General features: G+C 34.2%; 1 protein-coding gene across 24 annotated transcripts in view; it reads right to left on the bottom strand.

The window, feature by feature from the left end:
- The window catches only part of ZBTB20 (zinc finger and BTB domain containing 20), an 816,455-nt gene that overhangs the window by 765,339 nt on the left and 31,708 nt on the right, over positions 1-19,408 (bottom strand). For 5 of the 24 annotated variants that reach the window (XM_059164027.1, XM_059164042.1, XM_059164038.1 and 2 more), the window contains exon 1: positions 9,246-9,416. The exons of the other annotated variants lie outside the window; for them this stretch is intronic. The gene's annotated coding sequence lies outside the window, so the exon portion shown is untranslated. Of the gene's footprint in view, positions 1-9,245; positions 9,417-19,408 lie in introns of those variants that run through there. 24 annotated transcript variants of the gene reach the window in all.

The following is a 19,408-nucleotide window of genomic DNA, read 5'->3' as shown; positions in this document are numbered from 1 at the left end:
CATAGGTAATGGGGTAAACATAACATGTATCTCCAGAGCCTACAACCACCAAGAAACATTCCAACTATTATTTCTATTGGTTTCTATTATCCAATTATTATCTACCGGTTTCTATTATCCAATCCTCCTTTAATTAGAACAGTAATAATAATGAATATTACTAATATTGGTACAGGGCTTTACTATTTATGAAGAAAGTCCATATACATGAACTCCTTTAATCTTCACAATTACCTTGTGAGGTAGATAGGAAGGGTAACATTTATTACTACCTTTCTGCAAATAAGTAAAAAGGCTGAAGCAACTTGGCCAAAGCCAGACTGGTGTTTGCTGGTGTTTATGGTAATGTATGGAACTGAAATCCCAGATGTAAATTCCGATGCAAAAATTCTAAAATTCAAAATTAACACTCATTTGTGTTAGTAAAAAAAAAAATTCAAAATAGTATGAAAAGTCTTTAAAATGCAAATAGTCTATAGTCCCATACCGAAGCATGGGTTTATCTTACCATTTAAATTTATTGTAATTTATTTATTTTATGGTTAAAGGATAGAAGGAAAATGGAGCTCAATTAATCAAAATCAAATAAACAAAGAAGTTAACCAAAAAATTGGAATGTCCATCAGTTATAATACAATTTGGCCTGCCCACTTGCAGTTCAACTCTCTGTAAGAAAAGCTTCTGTGCCTTAGTTTCCTCTTCTAAAACTGGAATATCAAATAGCACTTTCAAAGGGTAGCCATCTAATTTTCAGCTATTGTGGTACTCTAAAAACTGTTAAACCAAATATACAACTAGAGTAATACTAACATGTGTCCAACCCCTACAAAAACCCTGAGTCCAAAGTACCTTAAGATCAACTGGTCCAGCCTCCTTATTTTATGCATGGGAAACAGACCTAGAAAGGTTAAGTATCTTACCCAATACAACAAATTTGATATAAAGCTAAAACTAGAAATTAAGTATCTTTACCCCAAAGTGAACTACAATATACACTTGCAAATCAGCAATGCAATTTTTTCATAATCAAAAACAAACATCCATTTTAATGTGAGAGAAAGTAAATTTATAAAGAGAAATTTGGGAAGGAGGTGGTATCAGAAGTGTATTTCCAAAGAGAAAAGGCCCTAAGATTATTTAAAACCAAAACAAAAAATAAAAATAAAACAAATAAATTATAAACCAGTCAGACATAATCATTCAGTCAGATCTCAAACATCTGAGTGCCTCTGGGCTGAATGCCATAGAAAGTTCTGGAGGCAGAAGGATGAATAAGACACAGACTATATCCTTGAGAAGCTCATGGTTTAGTTGGAAGATACGCTTACAAACAATACAAAACAATACAAAAATGTATTACAAACAATACAGTGTGAAAGTGATATTACCAGAGCATATAAAAGTTGCTCTGAGAATAAACAGGAAGGACCACCTCACTGTCTGGAATGACTGGCCAAAGGCTTTCTAAGTGGTGATTAAGCGAGTATCTCTGACAATCCCTGCCTTCTTCATCTCCAATTCTAACTGAACACATCCCTGTTTGTGCCTGTAATTTTTAAAGTATTTTTAATATACAGCAGGATGAAGGTAGGGGTAAAATGCACACATCCTAATTTCTCCCTGGGTAGTAAGAGTTTCCAAACACACTAAAACATAGATTTTTATGCAGCTACTGCAAAAGCAGACCTTGAAACAATTTGCCAAATTTTTGCAAATGTCCTGTTCTTTCCTTTTCACTGGCTCATGCGTCAGGGACACAAGGTGGCACTGTCGTGCTGACATTCATTTCAGAGCCCTTTCTAAATGGACAATTTGGAAAGAGGCAAAAGGCCCTACTGTGACAACTAAAACCAGAGTGTTATTACTGGTCTTCTCCTAGGTCTACAAGCAATAATGGCAGCAAAGGAAGGAGTAAATCGTTTTGCATTTCATGAATATCACATGATGCCTGTACAGAAGAGAACCTATACTCTGATGGTTTCTGCAAAGTGTCATGTTGTGTGTCCATGGAAATTCCAAAGGAATATAGTGCCCCTCTGCCAGTGGAAAGTCAGAAGTAAACTGTTTACCATGGACAGGCCGTGGACATGGACCACCTCTCCATCTAGTGGCCAGTGGGGAGGAGTGGAACCATAGTGTTTCACTCAGTTAAAAGCAGGTCCTTTAACAAACCATAGGCAATTATGTCACTTTGTTTGACAAATGGCATTTTGGGGTTTACTGCAATAATTGAATCATTAAACAGACCCAATAATGCATTGTGATATCCACTTAAGCTAAGAACAATGACCAAAAAAATAAAGTACATGTGCTCTCTCAGATCAACTAAAATCTCTTTATAAATCTTCCATCATTACCAACCTAAAATTCTCTCCAGATGTTTATGATTTATAGGTAGAAAATACAAGCAGAATTACCTACCTACAGTTATTTAAAATAAAATCATATATTCTTAAAGATAAAAGAAAATCTAAAAAGGAGCTTTTCTCTTCATTTTATAAGCAAGGAATTTGAGGGACAGAGAGATTATGATTTATTCAAAGTCATTATAGTCAGGACTAGAAACCAGGCCTCCAGATTTAACCACTTTACATCCTTTTTGGCATTAATTAATGCCTCCTGTTCTCCAAGGCAGTGCTGGTTTTTTGTTGTTGTTTTTTGTTTTTGTTTTTGTTTTTACATGCTAAGAAAATAACTAGTTTCTAAAACTTTTATTCACATAGTTTCATGCTAAGTTGATAGGACTGAAGCTATTGTATATAAGTCCTAACACATCTTCATGGATATATTCTGAACCTGTTTTAAGAACACGCTTTCTTTCTTTTTTTTTAAACTAACAAATTATTCACATTCATTCAATATTTATTTATTTGTTTGTTTGTTTGTTTATTTTACATTCATTCAACATTTTGAAAGCAAAGTAGCAAGTAGCAGGGAACAGAGTAGAAGGTGCTGGTCCAACCCACCACACAGAAATGGTTTCAGAAAGCCATTTTGTAAAAAGAAACCTAAATCCATTCAGCCTGGCAGGAAGTTTAGAGTTGTTTTTTATTCTGTTTTATATAAAAAGTATTTGACTTCATTTTATTTTAAGAGAAGAAACACACACACAAACTTACACAGTCGATCACTTCATCTATTTTAATTAACTCATGATGCTGTTTTGCCGCATGCCTTGGGAATTCTTTGTTGGGAAGGCTTCTTATCAAAACAAATGAAATCTGTCCACCAACTATGAAAATCTGCTCATAACTCCAAATCTAAGGCCTCAAAGTCAAAAGGTATGAAGAAGTCCTGGCAGAGAACATGGTAGTTTTAATGTGAGATGTTATGACTTCCTCTTCTATGATCTTTTGGTGGCACCTTTGGAATTTAGCAGACCTACTGTCAAGAGATGTAGGAAGAAGGTAGTTTGTGTTTTGTTGGATAGGTCAGATGGCTTCTACTGGGCTTGGGAAGAAAGTCTTTTACTTTCATTATAAATTTAGAAACTTTAAAAGCACCTACCCCTCCACCCGCAGCTTCACCTTTATTCTTATCTCCATGTGCTTCTCAGTAATGTCTATTCTTCTCTCTCCAGATGAGGTGAAGCAATAATACCATGGTTGATTCAAGGAATAAGATAAAGAAAGAACTATTCCAGCTCTTTTGACCCAACCTAAAGTGCAGGTGATAGGTGCATTTGACCATGAAGATGGAGACATTCGTAAGTATGTGCAAATCCAAAGTACTGGGCCAAAAGTCACTGTAGTGTGTTCAGTATTTTAAAACAAAACAAAACAAAATAAAACAAAAACCCAACAGTATAAAGCCACCCTGGCAACTATATTTGCCTAGTTCCTATTTAAACATAAGAAGATAACTTTTTCATTGTTTAAATGCTCTGGTGTCTGAATAAGGTGTTTTTGTTTGTTTGCAAGAGTAGCCATACAGTTTTCATATACATACATACATCTACCAGAAAAATTACATAGCCTAGAACACTCATAGTTTCTTGCCAGTAAGTTTTTTCTAAGTTTTAATTTGGTACCTGAGCAAACTGACAACATTGCTTTAATCTTCTCCCAGATGCATTTCATTTACTGGAAAGAAGCTCATACTATAAAAGGAATTTGCCAACAACAAATCACAATTTGATTACAACAGTAATTCAGAGAACATTTCTGAAAGGAAAGGTAAAAATAGCAGATATCCAGTCTCATTTAGTAAAAAACTAAAGGCTTTTAACCATTAGATAGAATTAAAATTTAAATAATTTAAATTCAGCCTAGTTTTTAAAAAAGTTTAGATTAAGAATTTTTTATGAACAAAACAATACCATTATGTATAAAATTCATAATTATTACCATTTTTAGTTTCAATTTCCCGGAAATCTATTTAATTTCCAATAACTCCAAATTCCATTAAGTAGTTTTATATGTACTGAATGCAAATCTTTACATTATTTTCTTAATAGTGAAAGTTTTCAAGTAAATTCTTAATATTTTAAATGTATAATATATGATATGTACATTAAATTCATTATACTTGAGACAGACGTAAATGTTAAATTATTTCTGATATCAAAGAAGTAAATACATTATGCTTGTGATCATGATGATCACCCTTTCCATCAGTTTCAAAGATAAGACTGAATATTCAGAAATTAATAATAATATCCTCAGTTTCCATCTAGTCACTGGGTGGGCCAATGAATTCAGCCCTTGCTCCTTGTCCCAATATTTTTACTTGGAAGCCAGTAGTTAACTTTCCCTAAGTTAGAGTAGGTATAAAAGCATTGCATTGGTTAACTGAACTGCAAAACATCCCTGGCTTGAGTTTCACTTGAGTATCGAAAGACTCCATAAAGGCAAGCACCATGTCCTCAAGCTGATTACTTTCAAGTGAACTGTAGAATCACCAAAGGCTTGATCCTAGAGTGGAGGAGAGGTTATGAAGAGTTGAGCATAATTTGCACACCATGTAATTATTATTACAGTTGAACAGCTAGAGTGGCAGAAAAGCCCTTTTTACTTATGGGCTCCTGAATGTTGTTCCCAACATCTGTTACAGTGGTTACTACATACATGACAGTAATGATAGTAGCATTATTTCTTCTCACAGCCTCAAAAGCTTGCCTATGTAGAAATCAGAAGTAAAGAACTCAAAGAATATAATTTTTATACATTAAATGTAATTGGCATCAATGTTGTTTAATGATTAAATGTATAATACTTATATTACAGGAATATCTATAAATTCAGGCATTCTCTAGAATTTCTAGATATAGATATTGCCCTTGGGTATTTGGTGAAGAATTAAAAGGATTTTACTAGCTATTTGACATGGACTATCCCTGGGGATTCTGCAAAATGCTAGAAATTAATTAAGTATTGGAAATGTACAAAATATAAGTTTGAAAGGAATATTTCAAGTTTGCCAAATACCTAGGAATCCTATATGGGATTTGAAAGTTTACAGCAAAGAATCAAATGGCCAGTAATGACTCCTAAATCATTGTAAATAATACCTAATGATTGTACAAGGTAACTAAAATGGCTTATACAATACAAAAAAAAAAAAATTTTTAAGAGTTGATTTCTAGTTTCATGATAACTCTTATATGTATGTACTTGCTCAACTGATAGTATTTATTGTCCTGTTCCTATTATAAGTGATATCTGATTTCTCTAATTTGCTTGCAATAGTTACACAGCCATACAAACAAAAAAAAAAAATTAGATTTTTCTTTTCAGCTCTATGCAACTCTTCTTGCTAGTAAGATTATCATGGGTCAAGGAATTTGGGATGGACATACAGTTTTACTTCTTTTGTACAAGTTCAGTATATTCTCCCAAAAAATGTAGTTTGTTAAAACATATTTCTAAAGTGGCCTCCAACGCATGTCAGCTTTAATATCCATTATCAACTTTTAGACCTAAAGAGCCCAGCCTTAAGATTGAAGAAGAGTGGAACTAGCAGCATTCAAAGACTGTCAACATCAGTCCTTCCTTTGCCAGAAAGAATCACTACTTAGTAACATTAGCAATATGCTACTTCCACACACCTTGCCAGGCCTTGGAACAACCACATTTGCTCAGGGTCTGAACTTGGTTTTCTACGTGGCAGCATGGCCAACCACTACTCAGGCTTGGACAAGGCCATAAACACATCCACTGATAATTTCTATTTTTACAGAAAGCTAGGACATTTGTAGATAATCACACAATTGGATGTTTATGAAGTGCCAGCTTTTATGAATACAGGAATTTGTTAATTAGCACAAGGACTAATCATTAAAATTCAAAAATAGATAAATAAACAGGAATGCCATTTATTTGTTCACATTTCGGGGGAAAGTATGCAGCTGTGATCCTTTTGATGAATGTAGGCTTCTGGAGAAAAATGTGAAGAAGAAAAGTATCTGTAAGTTTTGAAATCTTAATGAGTAAAATCCAGGAAATTACCATATAGTCTTTATATTAAAAATAATCATAGTAATTCTTCCGGTAACTTAAAAAAAAAAAGTTTAAAACAGCATATGCTTAGCATATGAATTATACTGTCTTCCTAGTCCACTGTTTTGGTCCTTTTCAAGAAGCCAAAGTTGATTTTTACCGGAGAGAAGTTAAAAAGCACACACACGTCACTCAGTACCAAATTGTTTTAGCTACAGGGCATGGCAAAGCATGAAATAACTGCTTTAGAGCACTTCCTCATGTGGGTGTGTTAGATAACTGTCCGCTCTGATATTAAAATGAAACCCACTGTGACCTGACCAAGATTTCGGGGCTCTCAATAGAATTCATGTGCTGATAGGAAAGATCTACCATAACCAGTAAGCCTAATTAATGACTTTTCTGGCTTTTCTATAGCCCTCCTGTGACACGAGCCTTCAGGTTTTCAAAGCCCTACATAGCAAAGTACACTGGTTTTAAGTTTACTTATGCACATTTTACAATGTCCTGCAATATTTGGATTGTGACAGCCCCTCCCAAAAAAGGCCAAGATTACTTTTCATACTAAAAATATTTTAAATCTACTGAAGGCTAAGAATTATAATGCAAAAGAAAACACATACACATTCTAAAAATGAAGCCAAGCATAAATATGACTAAATTTTTACTTTCTTTTATTCCTTCTAGAAGGTTAAAAGAAATTTTCATCTTCTCCTAAAAGCCTCTCCATTTTTTGTTTCTCTTTAACATAAATATGCTTAATATTAAATTTTTAAATGTTCCATCTGCAAAGAATCTGATTTCTTTACCCATACACGTGTGAGAATATATACATGCATTGACATATATGCACGCAGATATCCCCACATGTACATGTACACAGAAAAAGAGAATTATTGATCAAGAGATAATGAAAAATTCTTTCGAAAACAAGGTAGAATTTTAGATAGTCCTTACAATGTTATTATAGAAAATGACAGGTGCATGAGACATGCACACTTTTGACATGTTAGTTTTAAAACAAATTCTTGGGTCAAGAGTTTAAAATGAAGAAAATCACACTTGAAACACTATATACTGTGTACCTACATTAACACACGGTTTCAATAGACTCCCCCAAAAGTTTCCCTTTAGATCTTTGAGGGAAAAAAATTCTCTGACAGGACCTGAGTGTACTTAGTATTTGTTCTATTCTTGGTCAAAGCTGTCCTTTCCAGCTTAAAAGACACTTTAGGCAATAGAAGCAAATTAAAAGTCTCCAAATAAATTTTTAAAAAGAAAGGGGAAAAAAAGACTTTTAGCAGCAAAAGTTCACCATCCTCTTGGAATAATGGATTTTTAATAAACATTTTACTAGGTCTGAACCTTGAGAATATGTTTGGGAATCTGCTCTAGCGTCCCAGGTGGCTTAAGAATATTGCTTTATGGACTTCTTTGTGTTTCAGAAAGGCCTAATGGAATTAAAAAAAAAAAAAAAAAAAGTCCGCCACTTCTATTAAATAAATAATTTATTATGAAAAAGGTGACTGTTATTATCAAAGAGCTCTATAGATCAACATCCATTTTTTATCATTCTTCCTGTATATGCTCAAAACATCTGCGTATCTTACTATCTGACTTAATGTTTATCAAATGAATGGCACTTTTACTTTCGGACAAATCTGAATAAAACTCCATTAAGAGTCCATTTCAAATGAACCCTTTTACTCCTTTGAATTTTGAAGAACACTGTTTTGGGAAAACTGTTCAACGATGTCAGCTAGTTGTCAAATGCAACTTTTCCCACCATAAAAAAGAAAAAAAAAATAAAGGAAAAACAAAGCACCTCAGAACTATGTTTGAAATAACAAATGCATTATTTATAGTCCCCGAAATGTTAAATGAATACTTGCAGTTGTTGCATAAGATGGCCTGATATACTTCATAGCTTCCACTTCATAAAAAGATGGCCAGCCCCCACTTCTCCCTCCCCAAGCATAAATAAACAGTAACATACTAAAAAGAAACTGTCCTAGGATAAAAACTGTTTGTTAAGAAAGTTTGCATTCTTACTAATCCCAGTGATATCCCTATAAATGCGAATGTCCATCTGCAAAATAAAAGTTACAAAACAGAGTACCTTGTTCCTCTCAAAATAAACCCCCCAGATGTAATACAGAAGAGTGTGTGATGATAAAGATAATTACTAGATTCTTATCCACCCTGTAACGACCCCTCACCTTATAGCCAATGCTATCAAATAAATATGCTGGCAAAAAGTATTCAACCTGCTTCAAGGATTTAAACTGTAAATATGGACTTTAAACTTCATGTAAAACAAAGAACAAGAGTCTCACTTTAGTAATACCCACACTGGCACTGCAGCTAAAACTCATTGGCACATAACTAACAAAACCCAGTTAGCAATAAATAAGGACAACATGATATATAGACAGACAGATGGAATTGCATAAACAGACAAGAAAAGCAAAGAGACTAACAAACATACGGAGGGGTCTGCTATAGAAGAGTGAAAGATACTGATTTATTTGGTACTTTAGTGAGAAAAATAGATTTGTTTGCAATTATTTTTAAAGTAATTAAACTGAATCACAAGGGCACACCCTTAAATAAGTAAGAAGAAAATTAGTAGAGGGTAGGCCTCCTATAAATGTTCCAAATTTTAAGCTAGCAACAGCTCTGTCAAACTTAAATCTGGAAATTAAAATTCAAGGAAGAAAGAATAAAAGCATTGGGGGCTAAAGGAGATGATAGGTAAAGGGGGGATTGAGGAAGCAGGATTTTTTTTATGAAAGTTGTCTGCCCTACCTTCTTCCCCAGCGCTGAGTTTCTCTTCTCATAATCGGTGTCTCCCTGGAAGTACAGTGTGAGTGGTAATGACTGCCTGCCTCCCTAATGAGTCCATTTTCCTGCTCTTGATGTTGTGTATATACACACACTGCAACCTACCTTACAAACCACAGAGACGGGAAGAGAGAGAGAGAGAGCAAGAGAGAGGGAGGGAGGGGGGGCAAAGAGGGAGAGAGAGACAGAGAAAGAGCAAGCGAGTGAGAGGGAGAGAGAGAGAAGAGGAGAGAGAAAGAAAAACAGAAAGAAACAGAGAGAGAAAGGCACAGACAAAGCCCTCCTACCAGACAGCAGACAGCCTTCTTTCCCCTATCCAGCAAAATGCAACTCGTCTAATGCAGCAACAGGTTCAGTATTGCCAGACTAACAGAGTGAAAAAGGTATATTCTCTATATCATTACTGCTTGCAAATAAACAGTTTAAGAGCAGCTGGCTCCACCTTCTTTATTTATGCTCCATTATGAGGAATGTATTGTTTCAGTTCTGGCACACAGTACATGTAATTATCATAAATACATTTTTGCATATTAGCAGGAAATAGTGAAATGCATAGCTTATTTGTGCAACCTTTTAAATTTTTTTTTTTTTTTAATGTGAGAGACTGTCAACAAATCTGCTCTGACAAAAGCCTAGTAATGATTTTAAAGTCAGAGGCAGTCTTAAAGGAGGCTCTGAAAGAAAGACTCCATACAATAGGAAAACTGATCTCAGACAAAACTGATAACTGCAAAGAAGAAATCATTGCTCAGTAAATAAATCAAAACCATATGCAAAATTGCTGACAAAAACATAATCAAGTTTAATTAAGTAACTAATAGACTAGTACTCTAGAAGAGACAGATTGGTTTCTTATTTGAAGCATCTATCTGCACAAATATCACAATGCAGTGTACTCTGTGTGAACAGGTGCAATGCATATAGTAGATAATGTTACAACAACAAAAATAAATCCCATAAGGAGCTTCTATCATAAGCAGGACAAGATTTCAGAGAATATGGGTCTGAAACCATAGCAGAAACCCCTTGTTCTTTTACTAGGAGGGGAAAATAAAATTAATGCTTCTAAATAAATCTTCCTTAAAAGGAAAAACAAAACAAAACTGTTTTTCTTTGTCTGATACCTCTAAGCATTTTTTTCATTTGCTAGAACCAAAATAATGCTGGTATTACACTCTCCACCACATCATATGATCCCTACCCGCTTTCCCCACACCCAGGTGCCCTTCTCTCCCCTAAGTGATATATTTGCAGCTATGGAATTACAAACAACAGAAAACAGAACAAGTTACAAGTTCTTCTTGTCTCCCAATTTTTTAAAACTAGACTCTGCTTGTCTACCTAGACAACCACCTTCCTTAAAATATTTCTGTACAGTTTGGCTGTTTGTCATTTAGGTGGGACTTAGGAACATCACAATAGAGGTTAAATATTCTAAAGAAAATTTACATAAAAATGAAAACTGTGAATGCATCTGACCCATTCAAACCCTGAATCTGAGCACCAGTAATTAATTGTATATTAAGTATATTAATTTTAAAATCACCTTTTTTATATGGTTTAGTGTGTTACCATACTTCAAACATTAGAATGTGCTCCTTTGCATAAACAAAACTACTGTATTATATAAGCATAAATTCCTTCCCTTAAAAACCAGTTTTCAGTTAATAAAATATAACTTAACTACTTCAATATATAACTTACAGACCAACTATATTTTCACCTGATTCACAAAAATATTTTAGAAAATCAGTTAAATCTTGGGTCATGCTCAGAAAAGAGATCAGTTTTGTTTTAGCTGTTTTAAGAGTAGACAACCTATAGCATAGAAATTAGAAGATGGTGTCTAACCACACATTGCATAAACTGTCCTGGGAAAATTCTAGTAGGAAATGAAGAGTCCAGCCCTCTACTCTCAGTATAAACCACTAATTCCAATTCTCAGGTGCTGCAATAGTGCTTTACCCCCTCTCAAGGGTGGTTAGCTTAATAAAGAGGGCACATACACAGGGCGTAATAAAAGAAAAGGGATATGTTTTTGGTCACATGTCTTAAGAAAAATCTTTCTAAAATACACTCAGTGTGCCTGAGGTACCAGCATGCATCTCACCCCTTACTGCTCAGCCTGGCATGTTCTGCTTTTCTACTATTGCCCTATTGTTTCTCTAAAGCTTTATTCAAATGTTTGAAGAAAAATGTCACTTAAAAAAGCACACAAGCCTCACAGTTTGACAGACTGATTCAAATTAGATATTACTATGTCCTGATTTTAAAAATAAGGTTCTAGGTATTTTTGTTTTGTTTCATTTTGTTTTAACGCAAGGAGAATAAGAAGACATTATTTGAGTTCCACCAGCAGGAGTCAAAGGAATGTAAAGGACCATGAAAGCTATTCACCTTTTCATAGAACAACTAGCTAGCTGAATTTTAAAAAGAAAAACAAATATTTTGGCTTAGTGAAAATGCACAACACCTCAACGCTTTTTCTATATCTGCACACTTTACTAGATGCCAAGCACAGTAAGTGGCACATTCTTGGTACTTTCTGGAGTTCAGGATACACTCTTCTTGCTGGGACAGGAGACCCATGTATTGAAACAATAATCCTGACTATCAGAAACAATAATCCTAATGGACTATCAGACTCTGGTAGTTATAGTTGTTAAACTAAGTGGTTTTGTATGTTGATATGCCATGGGGCAATTTCATCCGGTGGAAAGATCCTAGTGGGAGCTGAAGACTGGTTTTAGTCTCAGGATTGCCAAAGTAGTTTGTATAGCCTGTGCAAGCCATGTAACCACCCTCAGTATCCATTTCTTCATATAAAAAAATAATAAAGTTAAGTTTAAAAGGAAAGAACTGAAGTAGATAACATAATAATTATGATGATGACAGCTAATGCTTAGGTGCTTACTATTTGCCAGGTCCTCTTCGAAGTACTTTTCATTTATTAACTCATTAAATCCTAGTGAACCTATGAGGTAGAGATTATTTTTAGTGGCACTTTCAAGTAAAGAAACAGAAAGATTAAGTGATTTGCCTAAGGTCACACAGCATTGCCAGAACAGGATTTGAACCCAGCCTGTCTGGCTTACAGATCATGTGCTTAATCCCTGCACTCTATTCTCTCCCAGTACCTAATGAAAGCTAAGTCCCATCTATCCATAAGATTCTGTGCTTATTAGTCAAACCCAACACACCCTCACGACTTCTCATACCTGGCTTACTAATACAATATAGTGCAAATTTGCTCCTCTAATTTACATTTTTCTCAATACATTTGGTTTAAGAGTCTAGCAACTCTATTTAAAAGTTCACATATGCCATTCAATCACCTCTGTTTCCAAATTTCCATAAATATGTGCTTCCATTAAGTTGAACTGAAAAACAGCTATCTAATACTAATGCAAATAATGGTTTAAAGAACTAAACAAATAATAAATAAAATAAAATTTAAAAAATCCTGTTTCCCAATAGCCTGAAAAAAAGCATGGAAAAAGCAAGGATTCAATTATAAATGACTTATAAGAGATGCTGAATAATACCATCATTTGATTTTGTATACTTGGTTTTAACTTTGAATTATTTAGAGATATATTCTGAACACTTTGATACTAATGACTCATTCTGCAAGAAAGATTTTGCCCTTCTTTGATCTCTGTGCATTAATTAAACATGGATTATGTGCCCATTATGTGCCATTCACAATACTTGGGGGTGAAAAATGAGGATAAAACGTATGATTTAGTTTCTGGTTTTGAAGACTCCATAGGCTGGTGGGAGACAGGCATGTAAACAATACTAATGTAAGGGAATAATCTTGCCACTCCATATTGTGATGTGCCATGTAATGCAGTGCCTTAAACTTTGTGCTTCTCCCTTAGAAAGCTAAAAATGAAATCTGGAAAAATAAATATAAATACCTAAGTTCAATATGTGGCTTATGAAAGATGTGTGTGTGCATGAGCACATGGTGCAGGGGATGTCCTGAGGTCAGACTGGAGACAAATGTGTAACAGGGGGAGGTACTGAAGCTAGATTAGAGACAACTATGGAGCAGGGGGAAACTACTATGGTTAGACTGGAGACAAAACAGTTTTTTCTATAGCAGGGGGTTTATAGACGCATGGAGTACACTTTATCCATTGCCCCCAAGGTGCCTACTAAAGTTCTTCTACAAATACACTGTACATGAAATTCTTAAATGATTGTGGGAATCAGTAATAGCTATTAACCTGGAGCATAAAATGTCATTAATTTTAAAGTTATGAAGTACTTTGGCAAATGAATACTTCCAAAAGTACATGAAGGGTAAAAAAAATTTTTTTTCATTTGGAAAGAAAAAACGTCAACCAATTTCAAAAGCATTTACCACTATCCCATATATACTTTGGCCAAGTCCTTTTCAGGCATCATTAATGTTTTTACATCACATAAGGCTAAGCAGGAAAAAAATGTTGAAATACTTTAAGATTGTTCATAAGAACATTCCCAAAAGAAAAAGAGGAAATATTAAAAAAACAAAACAAAACAAAACAAAACAAACAAACAAACAAACAAAAAAAAAGTCATGCTGCAATGAAGGACAGAACAGGAGTTTTAGCCCCAGTACATGGGTAGAAAAGCAAAGACTGGGGTTAATGGGTCAAAATGAGTAAGTGCTATACTAAGGACAGACTTTGTCATTGAGGCCACCATCATAAAGTCAATTCTATATGGCATAATTAGATAGTAATCCTTAATTTGGGTCATCTAATTTAAAACTTTAGCCCATTAGTCCCAAGAAAAAGTAGAAGAGATTATAGATAAATCATAGCTTACCAATAGTAGGTCAGTAGTATGATCTTTACATGGGAAGATGTGCATTTCAACTCTAGTCAACAAATATTTAAGTTTTAAAAAGTAACAACAAAAACAAAAACATTACATGACAATTACATCACTGGGAGTACCTTTATTATGCCCCTTGCAGTACTATCTATAGTCATCTGTCCTTTAATATGTCTCCCATTGCCATTGGACTGAAGGAACTACCAAAACAGGGGCTCTACTTACTAAGCTAGGACAGCCTACTATCTGGAAGAATACCTGAAACATAGTTAAAGCTCAACAGAGTTTTCTTAAATGAATGAATAAAGGAATGAAAGGAATGAATGAAAAAATGAAAAAAAAAAAAACCAAAGCAATAATAATACATGGAATTTACAAACCTTAGTTAATGAAAAACTTTAATAAATTTGAGTTCTAAGAGTAAAAAAAAACTTCTAAATAGCATTTAAAATGTTTTAAATTACATATAAAGTATTTCTTACTTAAAGATGTTGTGAAAAAAAATGGTTATAAAAAAGCAAAAAGTAATACTCTCCATAACTTTTCTCTATATATGAAAATTTTCATAATAAAATGTTGGGGGGAAAAGGTATTGCCCTATAGCCAGAAGAATTTTAATTCGCATTATCTCTGAGAAGAAAATTCAGCTTGTCTTCACATTTCATGTATCCATTGTTTCTTTCACTTCTGTTGCTAAGGAGTTCAAGTATAAGTTGGAAGTTGGCCCTAAAATTCCTTATAGGAGAGGAACACTCCCCTTTGATGAAAAATACCTTGGTAAGCAGGTTAGGTGCAGAAAGTGGGACTGAACAGTTCTTCTTGTGGGATCAAAGTGTGCTGCATAAGAAATTAGTAACAATTTGAAGGTAGGGGAGCATAGACATGAGAAAGGAGGAGGGAGGAAGGAGAACGACAAGAAAGAAAGGTGGGCACTGAGAAATTCACAATGTCAAGGTGGCCAAAAGATTTTTTTTTAAGAGAGTGATGCCTAATATTAACTTCTAAGACATTTACATTTTTGCAATGCAAATCTTCTTCTCTTCAAACTTTCTGGAAAGCTTGATATATTGTATGGCTTTGTTTAGCAGTGTAATGAGGAGTACAGGGATGGAAAATGAAGGTATGACATAAATTCACCCATACACAGAAGCTTTTTAATGGGAGAGACAGGAGTTCCAAGGAGTGACCAGTGACACTGTGAATAGTGGCTAATACATGGTGAATGATGAATAGCAAAAAGTCAAAAGGATCTTTGACACAGAATGATTCAGATATAGATATGAGTCAATCAGCTTTTTCCACAAATATAGAAGAGTAATATAGTCATATAGGAAAAGAAGCATATATATTAATGTCTGAATTGCAATTTTGTTGTAATTTCATTATTGTTACTACCTCCGTAAACTGATCTTAAGTGCTATGAGTATCTTCAGAAACATAGGGGAAGAGAGTACTTTCATGACACAATAAATTCTGAATTAAAGGATTAAAAAACATACAAATGTCATTTGTAGTATCTCCTTAGCTCTAGAAAAATGTATCAGACATGTATACTAGAACTCTTCCTGCTCCCTGCTCAATTCTCTCTCCTAAACAATCTAGGACAGTGCTGGCAACTGTCTTTAAAGTTTCAACACTTACATAATAATTTATTCATACGTACAGGTTATATTCAATACCCAAAGAAAAAGAAACATAAATTACAGAGTGTATTCTATAGTAAAAATAAAAGTCACACAGAAGATATATAAAGGAGGCATCTTAATTGCTATGGCTGTTATTTTCCAGGTGAGATCCCTAATGTCCTGATGGGTGATTCTACATGTGAAACCCAGTCTCCATATTCTTTCTATCTACAAAGCTGCTACTATTTGTAAAGATTCATTCTTAAAAAGTTACCACTATTACATGTGTCAAGAACTGTGCTTAGTGCTACATACACTATGTCATTTAATCCTCCCAACAGCCTTGTAAGAAAGGCAATATTAATGTTTTCATTTACAGATGAGAATACTGAGGCCCAAAGACTTGTAGCTAATAGGGTGGCACAAGTCAGGCCTAAAATCAATCCAGATGGAATTAGTGGGGGATAAAGAGAGGGGCTTGACAAAATCACTCTAAAAAAATTTCTAGAATAATAAACTGGTGAGATTAGGAAGAAATTTTGAAAGAAGATTAATGATGAGACACAGGTTGAGAGCGTATGGATTCCCTAGATAATTTCAATATGTATTTCACATATATTTAAGAAAAATCACATGAACTGTCTCAAAGTAAAATTTAAAGAAAAGATAACAAAGAAAAACAGCATATAAACAACATTCTAAAGTGATGAAAGAAACTACCATGAACCAGTTTGATTAAAGGGTTGGAAACATTAATAACAATCTGTCCAGGAATATTGAAGCCAGTTATTAATAACAGAGTCAGCATGATAACAGCCTGCTAACTCCTGTGAGGCAACAGGCCACTGGGATGATTCAAAATGGGTAGAAACAGTATCTCTAATTTTTATTTAAGAAAGCTCATTTAGCCCAATAACTTACAGGTTTAAACCACAAACTTGCAGACATATAAGGACATATCAAACTTCTGGAAAAGAACCTACATCAAATCTCAGTCTTTCATTTCTATTAAGAATATAGAGGGACGCCTGGGTGGCTCAGTTGGTTAAGCAGCTGCCTTCAGCTCAGGTCATGATCCCAGTGTCCTGGGATCGAGTCCCACATCGGGCTCCTTGCTCCTGCTGAGCAGGGAGCCTGCTTCTCCCTCTGCCTCTAGCCTGCCACTCTGCCTGCCTGTGCTTGCGCTCTGTATCTCTCTCTCTCTCTCTCTAACAAATAAATAAAAATCTTTAAAAAAAAAAAAAAAGAATATAGGAAAAAAAAGAACAAATACAGAAATATCTCATTATTCAGAGTATATAGATATACAGATAGATCACAATGTATAATGTTGTACAGGATTCTTATGAAATAGAAATTTTGAAATAAATTATATTAAATTAAATTTTGTTTTAATAATTATATTAGGTACTTCAAAATTATCAAAAAATCCTATTTCATGTTGAAAATCCATAAATTGAGACTTATCTCTAAATTAAATAAGCTGTCCTACTGTTTCAAACTGACATTATGCTACTTAAAATGTAATAATGGGACCTTTTGCAACACAAGTAATACTCCCAACATCTGTTAAACCTATGTAGAATATGAACATAAAAGAAGTGTCTCACCAGTTAAGGAAACAATTTTATTAGTAATCAATAAGGGAAGAACACTGCCCATAATTAAATCTGTATTAATTATGAAAAGGGCTATGAAAGAAATGAATCATCATTATGGAGTTCATTTTAGAAATTTAATGGTCAGGGACTCCAATACACACTTCTTATGATGTCATATCTAGAAATCTGCAATTGAAATAAACTGAAAACCACTCTAAGCTAATATTTTAATAAAATTCATGTGATTTTTGCCTAAAACAATTAAATTTCACCTAAACTCTGTCTACCAATAAATTCATTAATGTGTGACATTAAATAATCTATGCTTTAGCAGTTTAATCAAATAAAATATATTTTAAAATAAAATAATAGATATTACAAAATATAGGTATTATAAATGAAACAAATTCTGAAGTTTTCCAGGTACTACATTTTCATTATTACTATTATTTGAAAAGTTAAATTAATAAATATATAGAAATAATAAATCAGAGCAGATTTTACGAAGTTGTGGGTGATACACAAAATATTCATAGCTGATAAAGCATGGGCATAGACCAATAAGAAATGTTACTGTGACTAATCAAAACAGATACTGGCTGTAAACAAATGATACAGTACCAGTATTTCCTTCCTGATTAACAACCCTAGTCTTAGGTAACAAACCAGAATCCATCTTCTAAAACAAGTTAATAAAATTTGAAGATGTAGTTTTACTACTGCTATACTCTAGAGCAATGGATTCTCCAATTTTTAAAAATTCTATATCCCATCATTAAAAATATTTTTGAAGTCTACAAAGATCACTTATCTCTCTGTTGGTTCTCAACTCCATTCCCACCCTTTCTATACTATACAACAATGTATAATGTTGTACAGGATTCTTATGAAATAGAAATTTCATAAGAATTTCATAAGAAATTTCATCATATTTTTTGAGAATTTTGAAGTACCTGATATAATTATTAAAACAAAATTTAACAGATACTCTGCTGTCATGGAACCCGAAAACCACATATCCCATATTGCTTTGCCAGAATGAGAAGCACTGGCTAAAGATCAGAGACCTTTTTTTTCCCCTCCTTCTGCTTTTGGCACTAGCAATCTCGGCAATGGTGCTTCCGCAGCCCTGCAGCTCAGAGCTCCTGGGATGTAGCTCTTGAGACTGCTGATGGCAGCAATGGTACTACAGTTGCAGAAGAGCAGCAAAGCTCTAACAGCCCCTGGCTAGGACAACAGCATCGGTGGAACTGTGGGCTGTTGAGCTCTTGCCATGGCGGTAGAAGTGCAGGTGCCTAGCTTCCTGCAAAGCAGTGGCAAGGGTGATTCCAACAGCTACATCAGCGGTGCTCCAGCTGCCTCAAGAGCACCGTGGGTACTGGTGTTAGGTAACAAAACTTGCCCTTTCTTTCCACAGATCTTCGTTGCTAAGTATCACTGTCACCTTCTTTCCCTCCCACCCGATTTTCCAAAACATTTATAACCAATTCTTTGGGTTAAAGTCCCTCTGTTTTGAGTTACTTCTGTTTTGCTGACTCAACACTGGTTAGTGTTAAGTCTACACCTCAATATATATAATTATTTGCAAGCCATAGACTTAGACTACCATGTTACATACATTACAGAACATATGAATAGCCTCTTAAAAGGATGAGAAAAAAAGAAATGTTATTTTTAAATAAGTTTTAATTTTGTTGTATTTAGTAACAATTTTAAAACACTTTTGCCCTCACTAAAAAATAAAATTTTAGACAGACTAATTTGGTTAAATATTTACCGCTCTTTATACCTTGCCTTGGTTTTACACTTTGTGAAATAGTCATTTGAAAATCTGGTACTACATTCAGGTTATTGTGATACCTGCTGTAATGGCTGTCACAATGGGAGAAAAGCCTCACAAAACAGTAGTTCCAAATGGAAGAAGAACATCATTGGCTGTGCTTATTAAATCACAATACTCAATTTGCAATCCCCAACCACCAATTATGTAAAAAAATTTTCTTGAGCTTTGTCTAGTAAATTTTCATCTTTCCAGATGTCAGTTGTTCTTATAAACTAAAAGGTATATGTC

The sequence above is a fragment of the Mustela lutreola genome, chromosome 2 (genome assembly GCF_030435805.1).
Source record: "Mustela lutreola isolate mMusLut2 chromosome 2, mMusLut2.pri, whole genome shotgun sequence".
Lineage (NCBI taxonomy): Eukaryota > Metazoa > Chordata > Mammalia > Carnivora > Mustelidae > Mustela > Mustela lutreola.
This window is presented reverse-complemented; position numbering and strand designations above follow the sequence as displayed.